We start from the raw sequence: 12,103 nt of genomic DNA, 5'->3' as shown, positions 1-12,103 counted from the left end.
AAATACAAAAACTTGCTGGGCATGGTGGTGCACACTTGTAATTCCAAGTACTCTGGAGGCTGAGTCTGGAGAATCATTTGAGCCCGGGCGGGAGACAGAGGTTACAGGGAGCCGAGACCGGGCCACTACACTCCAGCCTAGGCAACAGAGCGAGGCTTTGTCTCAAAAAAGAAAAAAAAGGAAAAAAATTTTTAAAAGGTAAAACAAAATAGATGAATTGGGTAGAACAGAGTGGGAGAAAATATTTATAGTTAATATATAAATTTTATATATTTATATATTAACTATAAACATTTAATTTTTAAATTATATTTAAGTATATTTATTAAATATATAATATAAAAATATTTACTATATAAGTATATTTATATAAAATATAAATATAGACAAGATTTCATGGCCTCAGGGCCCAGGCTGCTTCCTCTGGAAATTTATATATAAATATATAAATATACGTATATATTTAATATATAATATATATGATATATAATATACATTATATATTATATATATTTTATATGTGGGGATTACAGGCATGAGCTACCATGCCCAGCCCCTCTTCCTTAAATGTTTACTGACTTCCCTTCATCATCCACATTTCATGGAATTTTGATTTGCTTAATTTACCTGTTCATGTTAATTTCTATTACTAATCCTAACCTATATTATTGCACCAGTGTGTCAGTTTACAAGTATTTTTCAAAGAATCGGTAACTGTGCAGCCTTCCCATTAGTTTCTCTATTTGTACTTTTTAACTGATTTCAATACTACCTCAAGGAATAGAATCATCCTTAAAAATTCTTAAAGAAGAAAATGGTTTTCATTCTGTCACTTTTTTTTTTTTGAGACAAAGTTTTGCTGTTGTTGCCCAGGCTGGAGTGCAATGGCACAATCTCGGCTCACTGCAACCTCTGCCTCCCAGGTTCAAGTGATTCTCCTGCCTCAGCCTCCCGAGTAGCTGGGATCACAGGCATGCGCCACCTCCCCCGTTAATTTTGTATTTTTAGTAGAGACGGGGTTTCTCCATGTTGGTCATGGTTGGTCTTGAACTCCCGACCTCAGGTGATCCGCCCACCTTGGCCTCCCAAAGTGCTGGGATTACAGGCGTGAGCCATCACACCCAGCCTCATTCTGTCACTTCTTACTCAGACATCTTCAAAATTTCATGGGTTTTTTGTTGTTGTTGTTGATTTGTTTGTTTTTGTCTCTGGGACATGGTCCAAATTCTTTAGTATAAAGGCCTAATCAAATTCTTATTAATAGGTGCAGTAACTCACGCCTGTAATCCCAGCACTTTGGGAGGCTGAGGTGGGCGGATCCTGAGGTCAGGAGATGAAGACCAGCCTGGGCAACACAGTGAAACCCCATCTCTACTAAAAATACAAAAATTAGCCGGGCATGGTGGCGCACACCTGTAGTCCCAGCTACTCAGGAGGTTGAGGCAGGAGAATCGCTTGAACCTGGGAGGCTAAGGTTGTGGTAAGCCGAGATAGCACCACTGCACTCCAGCTTGGGCAACAGAGCGAGACTCTGTCTCAAAAAAAAAAAAAAAAAAAAGATTATTAATAAAATATACTGTTTTAAGGCCAGGCACAGTGGCTAACACCTGTAAACCCAGCACTCTGGGAGGCTGAGGCGGGCGGATCACCTGAGGTCAGGAGTTGGAGACTAGCCTGGCCAACATAGGAAGCCCTGTCCCTACTAAAAATACAAAAATTATCCACACGTGGTGTTTTGTGCCTGTAACCTCAGCTGTTCGGGAGGCTGATGCTTGAACCTGGGAGGCGGAGGTTGCAGAGAGCCGAGACTGCGCTTTTGCACTCCAGTCTGAGCGACAAGAGTGAGACTCTGTCTCAAAAAATAAATCAAATAAAATATAGCGTTTTAAAATGAATTCCTTCCTGCCCACTCTAAACCTCCCTGCCCTAAGGGAACGAGTGACTTTTACTAGTATTGGCCAAATCCAAGGGACACTTTTCAGTATTCATCTTAACATCTCGAAGACATTTTTTTCTTTTTTTTTTTTGAGACGGAGTCTTGCTCTGTAGCCCGGGCTGGAGTGCAGTGGCCGGATCTCAGCTCACTGCAAGCTCCGCCTCCCGGGTTTATGCCATTCTCCTGCCTCAGCCTCCGGAGTAGCTGGGACTACAGGCGCCCGCCACCGCGCCCGGCTAGTTTTTTTTTTTTTTTTTGTATTTTTAGTAGAGACGGGGTTTCACCGTGTTAGCCAGGATGGTCTCCATCTCCTGACCTCGTGATCCGCCCGTCTCGGCCTCCCAAAGTGCTGGGATTACAGGCTTGAGCCACCGCGCCCGGCCAACATCTCGAAGACATTTTATGTGGAGTCCTAATTAGGGAAAAGGAGTCAGGCTGGTGGGAGCAGGGGAAAGCAGAAATAAAGCAACTAAGCGATAGGTCTGCTTTTTTTATGGCCCATGGCACATGGCCCTCCTGCACAGACAACTGAACATAACTCACAAACTTCCTGCTTACCATCAACTGCCTCAATTTATCAAGCACCTTGGCTGACAGAAGAATGCGGGTTAAGCTTCCTGCTACCTTAGCATTTTCAGTCAGTCCAAGTTCCATTGTATAAAATCCCTAGCAATTCTTTGTTTCTTTGTAGTCAGCTTCTCTTCTCTTGATACTGCCTGTTGTCTCCCTGGCAACGTATTTTTCTACTTTGTCTAATAAATCTGCCTTTCTTTACCTACAACTGTCTTCATAAATCTTTTCCCCCCACACCACAGGCCCAGATAGTCATCACTTACCTGTGACATTAAAATGTCACTGTTGATCCCTCCCTCGTTGGATCATTCTTCTTCCAAGCAGCAAACTGAGTGGGACCTGATAAGGCCTAAAGTATTTCTGCTTCTTCTATCTCCTTCTGTCTTATCTGTCTTTCACCAACTGACCCTAACCTTAGTCTGGAAAAATAAAAAAACTATCGTAATAAATACAAGAATACAGTATTTAAGAAGCCAGCATATAGATGAGACAGAATGGGAAATGGAGAAAAGGACGAAATATCAATAAGAATTTAGCATTAATATAAGGGCCAGGTGTGGTGGCTCACGCAGGGTAATCCCAGCAGTTTGGGAGGCCACGGCTTGAGCTCAGGAGTTTGAGACCAGCCTGGGCAACATGGTGAAACCCAGTCTTTACCAAAAATACAAAAAATTAGCTGGGTGTAGTGGTGTGCACCTGTGGTCACAGCTACTCGGGAGGCTAAGGTGGGAGGATCCCTTGAGCCCAGGAGGCAGAGGTCGCAGTTAGCTGAGATTCCACCACTGCACTCCAGCCTGGGTAACAGAGCCAGACCCCGTCTCCAAAAAAGAAAAAAAAAAAAAAAAAAAAAAGAATTTAGTACAAGATGCAGGAGAAATTGCAGGTTGGTGCCCTATACATTCAAAAAATGATCGTGGAATAACTGGCTAGCTATTTGGGAGAAAAAAGATCTCATCTCACTTCTTATACTGAACTGTATTATTGATCAATGAAATTTTTTAAAGAAAATTAATCCGGCTAGGTGTGACGGCTCACACTTGTAATCCCAGCTCTTTGGGAGGCCGAGACGGGTGGACCACGAGGTCAGGAGATCGAGACCTTCCTGACTAACACGGTGAAACTCTGTCTCTACTAAAAAATACAAAAAATTAGCCGAGTGTGGTGGCAGGTGCCTGTAGTCCCAGCTACTCGGGAGGCTGAGGCAGGAGAATGGTGTGAAGCCAGGAGGCAGAGCTTGCAGTGAGCCTAGATTGTGCCACTGCACTCCAGCTTGGGTGACAGAGCGAGACTCTGTCTCAAATAATAATAATAATCCATAAAAATTCTAGGAAAAAGAAAACTGATTTTTTTTAAAAAGCTCTTGTCATCTGGAAGATCTTTGTAAATATGACCCCACAGAAGTCACAAATGGATAAATTTGATAATACAGAATTCAAAATTAGATGACTTCTAATAAAAAAAACTTTCTAAACAACTGAATGATAAAGGAAAATTTTGGGGAAAGATATTTTTAGCAAATAAAACAAAGGATGAATTTCCTTGAGAGACAAAATATTTCCACAAATAAAAGCAAAAAAAGAGAGAAGAAAAATGAGCAAAGGTCATAAACAGATGGTACAGAGAACAAATGGTCAATAAACATGTGAAAAGAGGTGATGTTAATTTTAATTTATGAGATTAGCAAAGACTTAGAACTTTGACAGTATTCAGTATTGATGAGAATATGAGGAATTCCAGTACACTGTGGAAATGTAAATTGGGAGAACACCGTTGAAAGCAATTTGACAATTGGGCCGGGCGCAGTGGCTCACGCCTGTACTCCCAACACTTTGGGAGGCTGAGGCGGGTGGATACCCTGAGGTCAGGAGTTCGAGGCCAGCCTGACCAACATGGAGAAACCCTGTCTCTACTAAAAATACAAAATTAGCTAGGCGTGGTGGCGCACACCTGTACTCCCAGCTACTCAAGAGCCTGAGGAAGGAGAATTGCTTGAACCCGGGAGGCGGATGTTGCGGTGAGCCGACATCACGCCATTGCACTCCAGCATGGGCGACAAGAGCAAAACTTCATCTCCAAAAAAAAAAAAAAAAAAGAAAGCAATTTGACAATCATTAAAAAATTTTAAATGCACACACTCTTAGAACTTTCTACTCTGCTTCTCTCCCATCTGGACAGAGGTGTTTGATTATACAAGGATTGCCATTACAGCATTGTTTGGATTTGTAAAATACTGGGACCAACATCAATATGCTCCAACAGGGGATAAGATAATAAAAATATTATGCAGGTGTACAATGAAATGCTATGGAGTTTCCAAAAACAAAAGCAAAGAATAAGGAGGAGGGACCGGGCGCGGTGGCTCAAGCCTGTAATCCCAGCACTTTGGGAGGCCGAGACGGGCGGATCACGAGGCCAGGAGATCGAGAGACGATCCCGGCTAACACGGTGAAACACCGTCTCTACTAAAAAAAAATACAAAAAAACTAGCCGGGCGAGGTGGCGGGCGCCTGTAGTCCCGGCTACTCCGGAGGCTGAGGCAGGAGAACGGCGTAAACCCGGGAGGCGGAGCTTGCAGTGAGCTGAGATCCGGCCACTGCACTCCAGCCTGGGTGACAGAGCAAGACTCCGTCTCAAAAAAAAAAAAAAAAAAAAGAATAAGGAGGAGGAAGAGGAAGAAGAAGAGGAAGAGGAAGTGGAGGAGGAAGAAGAAAAGAAGAAAGGAGAAGAACAAAAGAGAAGAAGAAAAAGAAGGAGGAGGAGGAGGAGGAGGAGAAGAAGTAATAATCTACTAATAGGGAAAGCTGTCTGAGATTTATTTACTCATTAATTTATTGAACAAATGTTTGTTGAGTCTCAACTATGTGCCAGTCTTTTAGATTCCAGGACACTGTGTGGAACAAAACAGACAAGGTTGCTGGGGTCATGGAATTACTTTCTAGAGGAAAAGATGGATGATAAGCAAACTAAGCAATAAATACATGGTATGAAACATGCCATAAAGTGAAATGAATCAGAATATGGAAGATGAAGAGTGATGGTTATTACTTTATATTGGGTCATCAGAGTGGAATCTCTCTGATGAGGTAGCCAAACAGCTGCTGCAGTGTAGAGTCTCAAGTGTGCATGTCACTGGGCATTTATCTCAGAGAAATAAAAATGTTTGTTCACCCAAGAATCTGCACAAAACATTGTTCATAATAGCCAAGCCTAGAAAGAATTCAAATGTCCTCGAACGGTGAAGAGTTAAACAGTGGCACATCCATATTGTGAAATACTACCCAGCGATAAAAATGAATGAACTATTGGCCGGGCGCGGTGGCTCAAGCTTGTAATCCCAGCACTTTGGGAGGCCGAGACGGGCGGATCACAAGGTCAGGAGATCGAGACCATCCTGGCTAACATGGTGAAACCCCGTCTCTACTAAAAACACAAAAAACTAGCCCGGCGCGGTGGCAGGCGCCTGTAGTCCCAGCTACTTGGGAGGCTGAGGCAGGAGAATGGCGTAAAAACCCGGGAGGCGGAGCTTGCAGTGAGCTGAGATCCGGCCACTGCACTCCAGCCTGGGCGACAGAGCGAGACTCCCTCTCAAAAAAAAAAAAAAAAAAAAAAAGAATGAACTACTGAGATAGGCAACAACTTGGATAGATCTCAAGGGAATTATGCTGAGTAAGAAGAGTCAATCTCAGAAGGTTATGATTTGTACGATTCCATTAATAACATTTATTTACTTAAATTTATTTATTTATTTATTGAGACAGTTTTACTGTGTTGCTCAGGCTGGAGTGCAGCAGGACAATCTCGACTCACTGCAGCCTCTGCCTCCCAGGTTCAAGTGATTCTCCTGTGTCAGCCTCCCGAGTAGCTAGGATTAAGGCATGCACCACCATGCCCAGCTAATTTTTTTTTGGTATTTTTAGTAAACACAGGTTTTCACCATGTTGGCCAGGCTAGTGTCCAACTCTTGACCTCAAATGATCCACCCGCTTCCCAAAGTGCTGGGATTACAGGAGTGAGCCACTGTGGCCAGCCCATAACATTCTTGAAATGACAAAATTATAGAGATAGAGAACAGATGAGTAGTTGCTAGGCATTAGGGAAAGAGAAGGGAAGGAGGTGTCTGTGGCTATAAAAGGGTACCCTGAGGGATCCTTGTGATGAAACAGTTTTGTATCTTGACTGTAATGTTTGTTGTTCCTATGTGATATTTACACATGCAATAAAATTGCATAGAACTAAACACACACGAACACATGAGTGTATGTAAAAATGGTGAAATCTGAGTAAGATTGGTGGATTTTATCAATAATAATTTCCTGGTGTGATATTGTACTACATTTATGCAAGATGTTACCATTGGGAGAAACTGAGTGATGAGTATGCTGGATCTTTATTTTTATTTTATTTTATTTTTTTGGAGACAGAGTCTTGCTCTGTCGCCAAGGCTGGAGTGCAGTGGCGTGATCTTGGCTCACTGTAACCTCCACCTCCTGGGTTCAAGCAATTCTTATGCCTCAGCCTCCCAAGTAGCTGGGATTACAGGCTTTGTGCCACCATGCCCAGCTAATTTTTGTATTTTTAGTAGAGATGGGGTTTTGCCATGTTGGTCAGGCTGATCTTGAACTCCTCGCCTCAAGCAATCTTCCCGCCTCTGCCTCCCAAAGTGCAAGGGTTACAGGAGCGAGCCACTGTCCCCAGCCACTGGATCTTAATTATATCCTATAACTGTATGTGAATCTACAATTACGTCAAAATAAATTTTAAAAAAATTCTGCAATCACAACATCAATGACTTGTCTTTCCCAGCCAGCAAAGCCCTATGTTTTGCTCTTATTGATTGGATTAATCCCTGTGGATAGAGAAATTCATGTGCCAACTGGCTTAAGTTTGGTTATACTACCTATTCCTGAACCAATTACTATGGCAAGGGAACTGAGATAATGCTCACTAGTCTATGCATCAAGACCCACTGAAAAATGTAATTGTCATTAGTCGTTTAAATATCATTTATTTTTGAACTGGTTGTGTGCTTCCCAACATTTAGCTATACTCTATTTCCTGGGGATAAAATCTTTGAAGACAGTGGGAGGGAAAGCTAATCTGACCCATTCTTTCAAACAGCAAGGGATTGAGGATTTCCTTGATTTTGACACAGGCATTTGAATATGAGCAGACTATACCTGGTAAACACACTAGACAAGATTCCTGCCCTTATGGAGCTGACAGGCCACTGGGGGCTGGATGGAGGCAGGGATGGTAGCTGTCTCCAAGATAGTCACTATCTTAGAGACATCTCATATGCACATGACATTGGATCACCAAGATATGTAAGTTGGGTATCATGGCACATGCTTGTAGTTCCAGCTACTTGGGATGCTAAGGTAGGAGGATTGCCTGAGCCCAGGAGTTGGAGGCTGCAGTGAGCTATGATCACACCACTGCACTCCAGCCTGGGGGACACAGTGAGATCTTCATCTAAAAAAAAAAAAACCCCGGGCGTGGTGGCTCACACCTGCAATCCCAGCAATTTGGGAGGCCGAGGTGGGCAGATCACCTGAGGTCAGGAGTTCAAGACTAGCCTAACCAACATGGAGAAACCACGTCTCTACTAAAAATACAAAATTAACTGGGTGTGGTGGCACATGCCTGTAATCCCAGTTATTTGGGAGGCTGAGGCAGGTATATCACTTGGGGCTAGGAGTTCAAGACTAGCTTGGCCAACATGGCAAAAGTCTGTCTCTACTAAAAATACAAATATTAGCCGGGTGTGGTGGCAGGTACCTGTAATCCCAGCTACTCAGGAGGCTGAGACAGGAGAATCGCTTGAACCCAGGAGGCGGAGGTTGCAGCAAGCCAAGATTGTGCCACTGCACTCCAGCCTGGGCAACAGAGCAAAACTCTGAAGAAAAAAAAAAATTCTCTTCAAATATAGTCACATTGGGGGTTAAAATTCCAAAACATGAGTTGGGAGCTGTGTGTATGTGGTGGGCAGAGTGGACAGAACTTGGTCCATAATGATGTCCAACTACTCTACTATGCAACTCCATAAAAGGGGAGTGGGCTCACTGAGGCCATCCTTCCAGCCATTCCCTGACAAAAGCATGAGGATTGTCAATAAAGAGCAGCCCAATTGCCAAATGGATATATTCTGAGTCGCCAGGCAGTGCCAGGTGTAACAGAAAAATCATCCCAGTGAGCCCTACCTGTTGGGCAGTTTGTTATACAGTATGAAATAATCAGAACAAGGACTGGTATTCAGTTATTAATCAAATCAATATGTGGTTACTAATTGTGACAAGTGCTATGAAGGACGAGACAGGATGCTATGAAAAAGAATAACACAGTGGGTGGGAATGGCATCCCTAACTAGTTGCAAGGGAGAAATAATTGAAGGACCTAGAGATGTTGGGCCTGCGGAAGATTTCAATGCTTTTGTGAGCTCTGGAACCATTTCTCTTCCCTTTCTGAGCTAAACTCCTTGAATAAGCAGGTGCCTCCGCTTTCCTTCCACGTGACCACTCCCTCCAGATCAGCCTCTCATAAAACTTTTCCCATCTTCCTAGGTCACAGCAATTTTTCCCTTTTTAACATTGTATTAGGCTGTGCCTGCACTGCTATAAAGAAATACCTGAGGGCCAGGTGTGGTGGCTCACGCCTGTAATGCCAGCACTTTGGGAGGCTGAGGTGGGCGGATCACTTGAGGTCAGGAGTTTGAGACCAGTCTGGCCAACATAGTGAAACGCCGTCTCTACTAAAAATATAAAAAGTTAGCTGTGTGTGGTGGCACATGCCTGTAATCCCAGCTACTTGGGAAGCTAAGGCAGGAGAATTGCTGGAACTTGGGAGGCGGAGGTTGCAGTGAGCCGAGATTGTGTCACTGTACTCCATCCAGCCTTGGCAACACAGAGACAGACTCCGTCTCAAAACAAAACAAAACAAAACAAAAAAAGAGAGACACCTGAGACTGCGTAATATTAAGAAAAGAGTGTTAATTGGTTCATGATTCTGCAGGTTATACAGGAAGCATAGTGGCAGCTGCTTCTGCAGAGGCCTTGGGAAACTTGTTTTTTTTTTTTTTTTTTTTTTTTTTGAGACAGGGTTTCGCTCTTGTTGCGCAGGCTGGAGTGCAATGGCGCTGTCCTGGCTCACACCACACCTGGCTAATTTTGTGTTTTTTTAGTAGAGACGGGTTTCACCATGTTGATCAGGCTGGTCTCGAACTCCTGACCTCAAGTGATCCACCTGCCTCGGCCTCCCAAAGTGCTGGGATTACAAGCTTGAGCCACTGCGCCTGGCCTAGGAAACTTCTAATCATGGAGGAAGACAAAGAGGGAGCAGGTACGTCGCCTGGCTAGAATGGAGGAAGGAGGCCCCACCAGACCCCACCTCCAATATTGGGGATTACATCTCAATATGAGACAGATATCCAATTTGAGTGGGGACAAATATCCAAACTATATCAAAAATTTTTAGAGTTTATGCTGTAGAGCATTTAATTGACATTAAATTATAAACTGTCTCATATTGTTAATTTATTGAAGTAAAATATACATAAAGTGCACAAGCCTTCAGTGTATAAGCTAATGAATTGTTACATGTGTGTAGCCACCATCCAGATCAAGAGGAAGAATATTTTCAGCATCCAGGAAGACTCTCTCGTGCCTCTTTCCTTCAGTATCCACTCCCAGAGGTTACTTAGAAAAAAATCACTATTCCAAATTTCTAGAAGGATTGATTAATTCTGCCTGTTCTTGAACTTCATATAAATAGATTCGTATCATAAGCACGTACTGGGTTGTTTTAAGTTGTTGTCTGTTGTTAATAAAGCTGCCCTGAACGTTCTGGTGGTATATGTCTGTTCATGGACAAATGCCCTCATTTCTAGGATTGGAATTGCTAGTAGGCATACGTTTAGTTTTTTAGATAATGCCAAAGAATGTTCCATAGTGAATGTGCTAATTAACACTTCTAGCAGCAATGCATCAGAATTCTAGTTGCTGCACATATTACACCAACACTTGGTACAGCATATGTGTTTTAAAATATTTTAACTGTTCAGGTGGATTTGTAGTGGTATCTCATTGTAGTTTTAATTTAAATTTTATATTTCCCTGGTAATCAATGATACTGAGCACATTTTCAAATTTTCTTTTGCTGGAGTGCAGTTATGCAATCATTACCCAGTGCAGCCTCAACTTCCCAGGCTCACATGATCCTCCCACCTCAGCCTCCTGAATAGCTCGGACTACAGGCACACACCACCATGCCTGGCTAATTTTTTTTTTTTTCTAGAGATGGTGGGGTGGGGGTAATCTCACTATGTTGCCCAGGCTGGTCTGTAACTCCTGTGCTCAAGTAATCCTCCCACCTCCTGAAGTGCTGGTGGCATTACAGCATGAGCCATCATCCCTGGCCTCATATGTTCACTGACTATTTGAATGAGTCTAGTGAAGTTCCTGATCAAGTCTTTCGTCATTAAAAAAAAACTATTTGTCTTTTTCTTGTTGATTTACAATAGTGCTTTGCATCTTTAGGATGAGTCCTTTCTCGGGTATGTATTTTGCAAATGTTTCCTGCAATTTGTGGCTTCCATTTTTCATTATTTTTTCTTTTTTCTTTTCTTTTTTTTTTTTTTTTGAGACAGAGTCTCGCTCTGTTGCCAGGCTAGAGTACAGTGGCACAATCTCAGCTCACTGCTACCTCTGCCTCCTGGGTTCAAGCGATTCTCCTGCCTCAGCCTCCTGAGTAGCTGGGACTACAGGTGTGCACCACCACACTCAGCTAATTTTTGTATTTTTAGTAGAGACAGGGTTTCACTATGTTGGCCACGATGGTCTCGATCTCTTGACCTTGTGATCCGCCTGCCTTGGCCTCCCAAAATGCTGGGATTACAGGCGTGAGCCACTGCACCCAGCCTCCATTTTTTATTTTCTTAATGCTGTTTTTGGTGAATAGAAGTTTCTAGTTTTGATGAATTTTATTCATTGACTTTATTGATTTATTTTTAAAATTTTTACATTTATTTATTTATTTATTTATTTATTTAATAGATATGGGGTCTCGCTGTGTTGCCCAGGCCAGAGTGCAGTGGCTGTTCACAGGTGCTATCATTGTGCACTATGACCTCAATTTCCTGGGCCCAAGTGATCCTCCCACCTCAAGCCTCCTGAGTAGCTGGAACTACAGGTGGGTGCCTGGCTAACCTTTTTTTTTCATTTTGGCTACTCCTTCCTGATTTTGAAATCTTTGTGTACCTTACGTTCATTAACATATTTTCTTTCTAGAAGCTGTACTTTCCCTGTCATACTTAGGTGTATGGTCCATTATTAATTCATTTTTGATTTTGGTGTGAGGCAAAGGTCCAGATTTAATTTTTTTCCCCAATTGGTCCAGCACCTTTTATTGAAAAGTTATATCATAAATTTGTAAGTGCATTTATGTTTGTTCACCTCATTTTAACCACTACGTCCAAAAAGGAGAAAATAGGTGCACTAATGGAAAACCAATTCACCAGATTTACTTGTTTTTTTTTTTGGACAGAGTGTCCCTCTGTCGCCCAGGCTGGAGTGCAAATGGCATGATCTCGGCTTACTGCAA

Source organism: Macaca nemestrina, chromosome 5 (assembly GCF_043159975.1).
Source record: "Macaca nemestrina isolate mMacNem1 chromosome 5, mMacNem.hap1, whole genome shotgun sequence".
NCBI classification, from domain to species: Eukaryota; Metazoa; Chordata; class Mammalia; order Primates; family Cercopithecidae; genus Macaca; species Macaca nemestrina.
Note: the sequence above shows the minus strand (reverse complement) of the source record.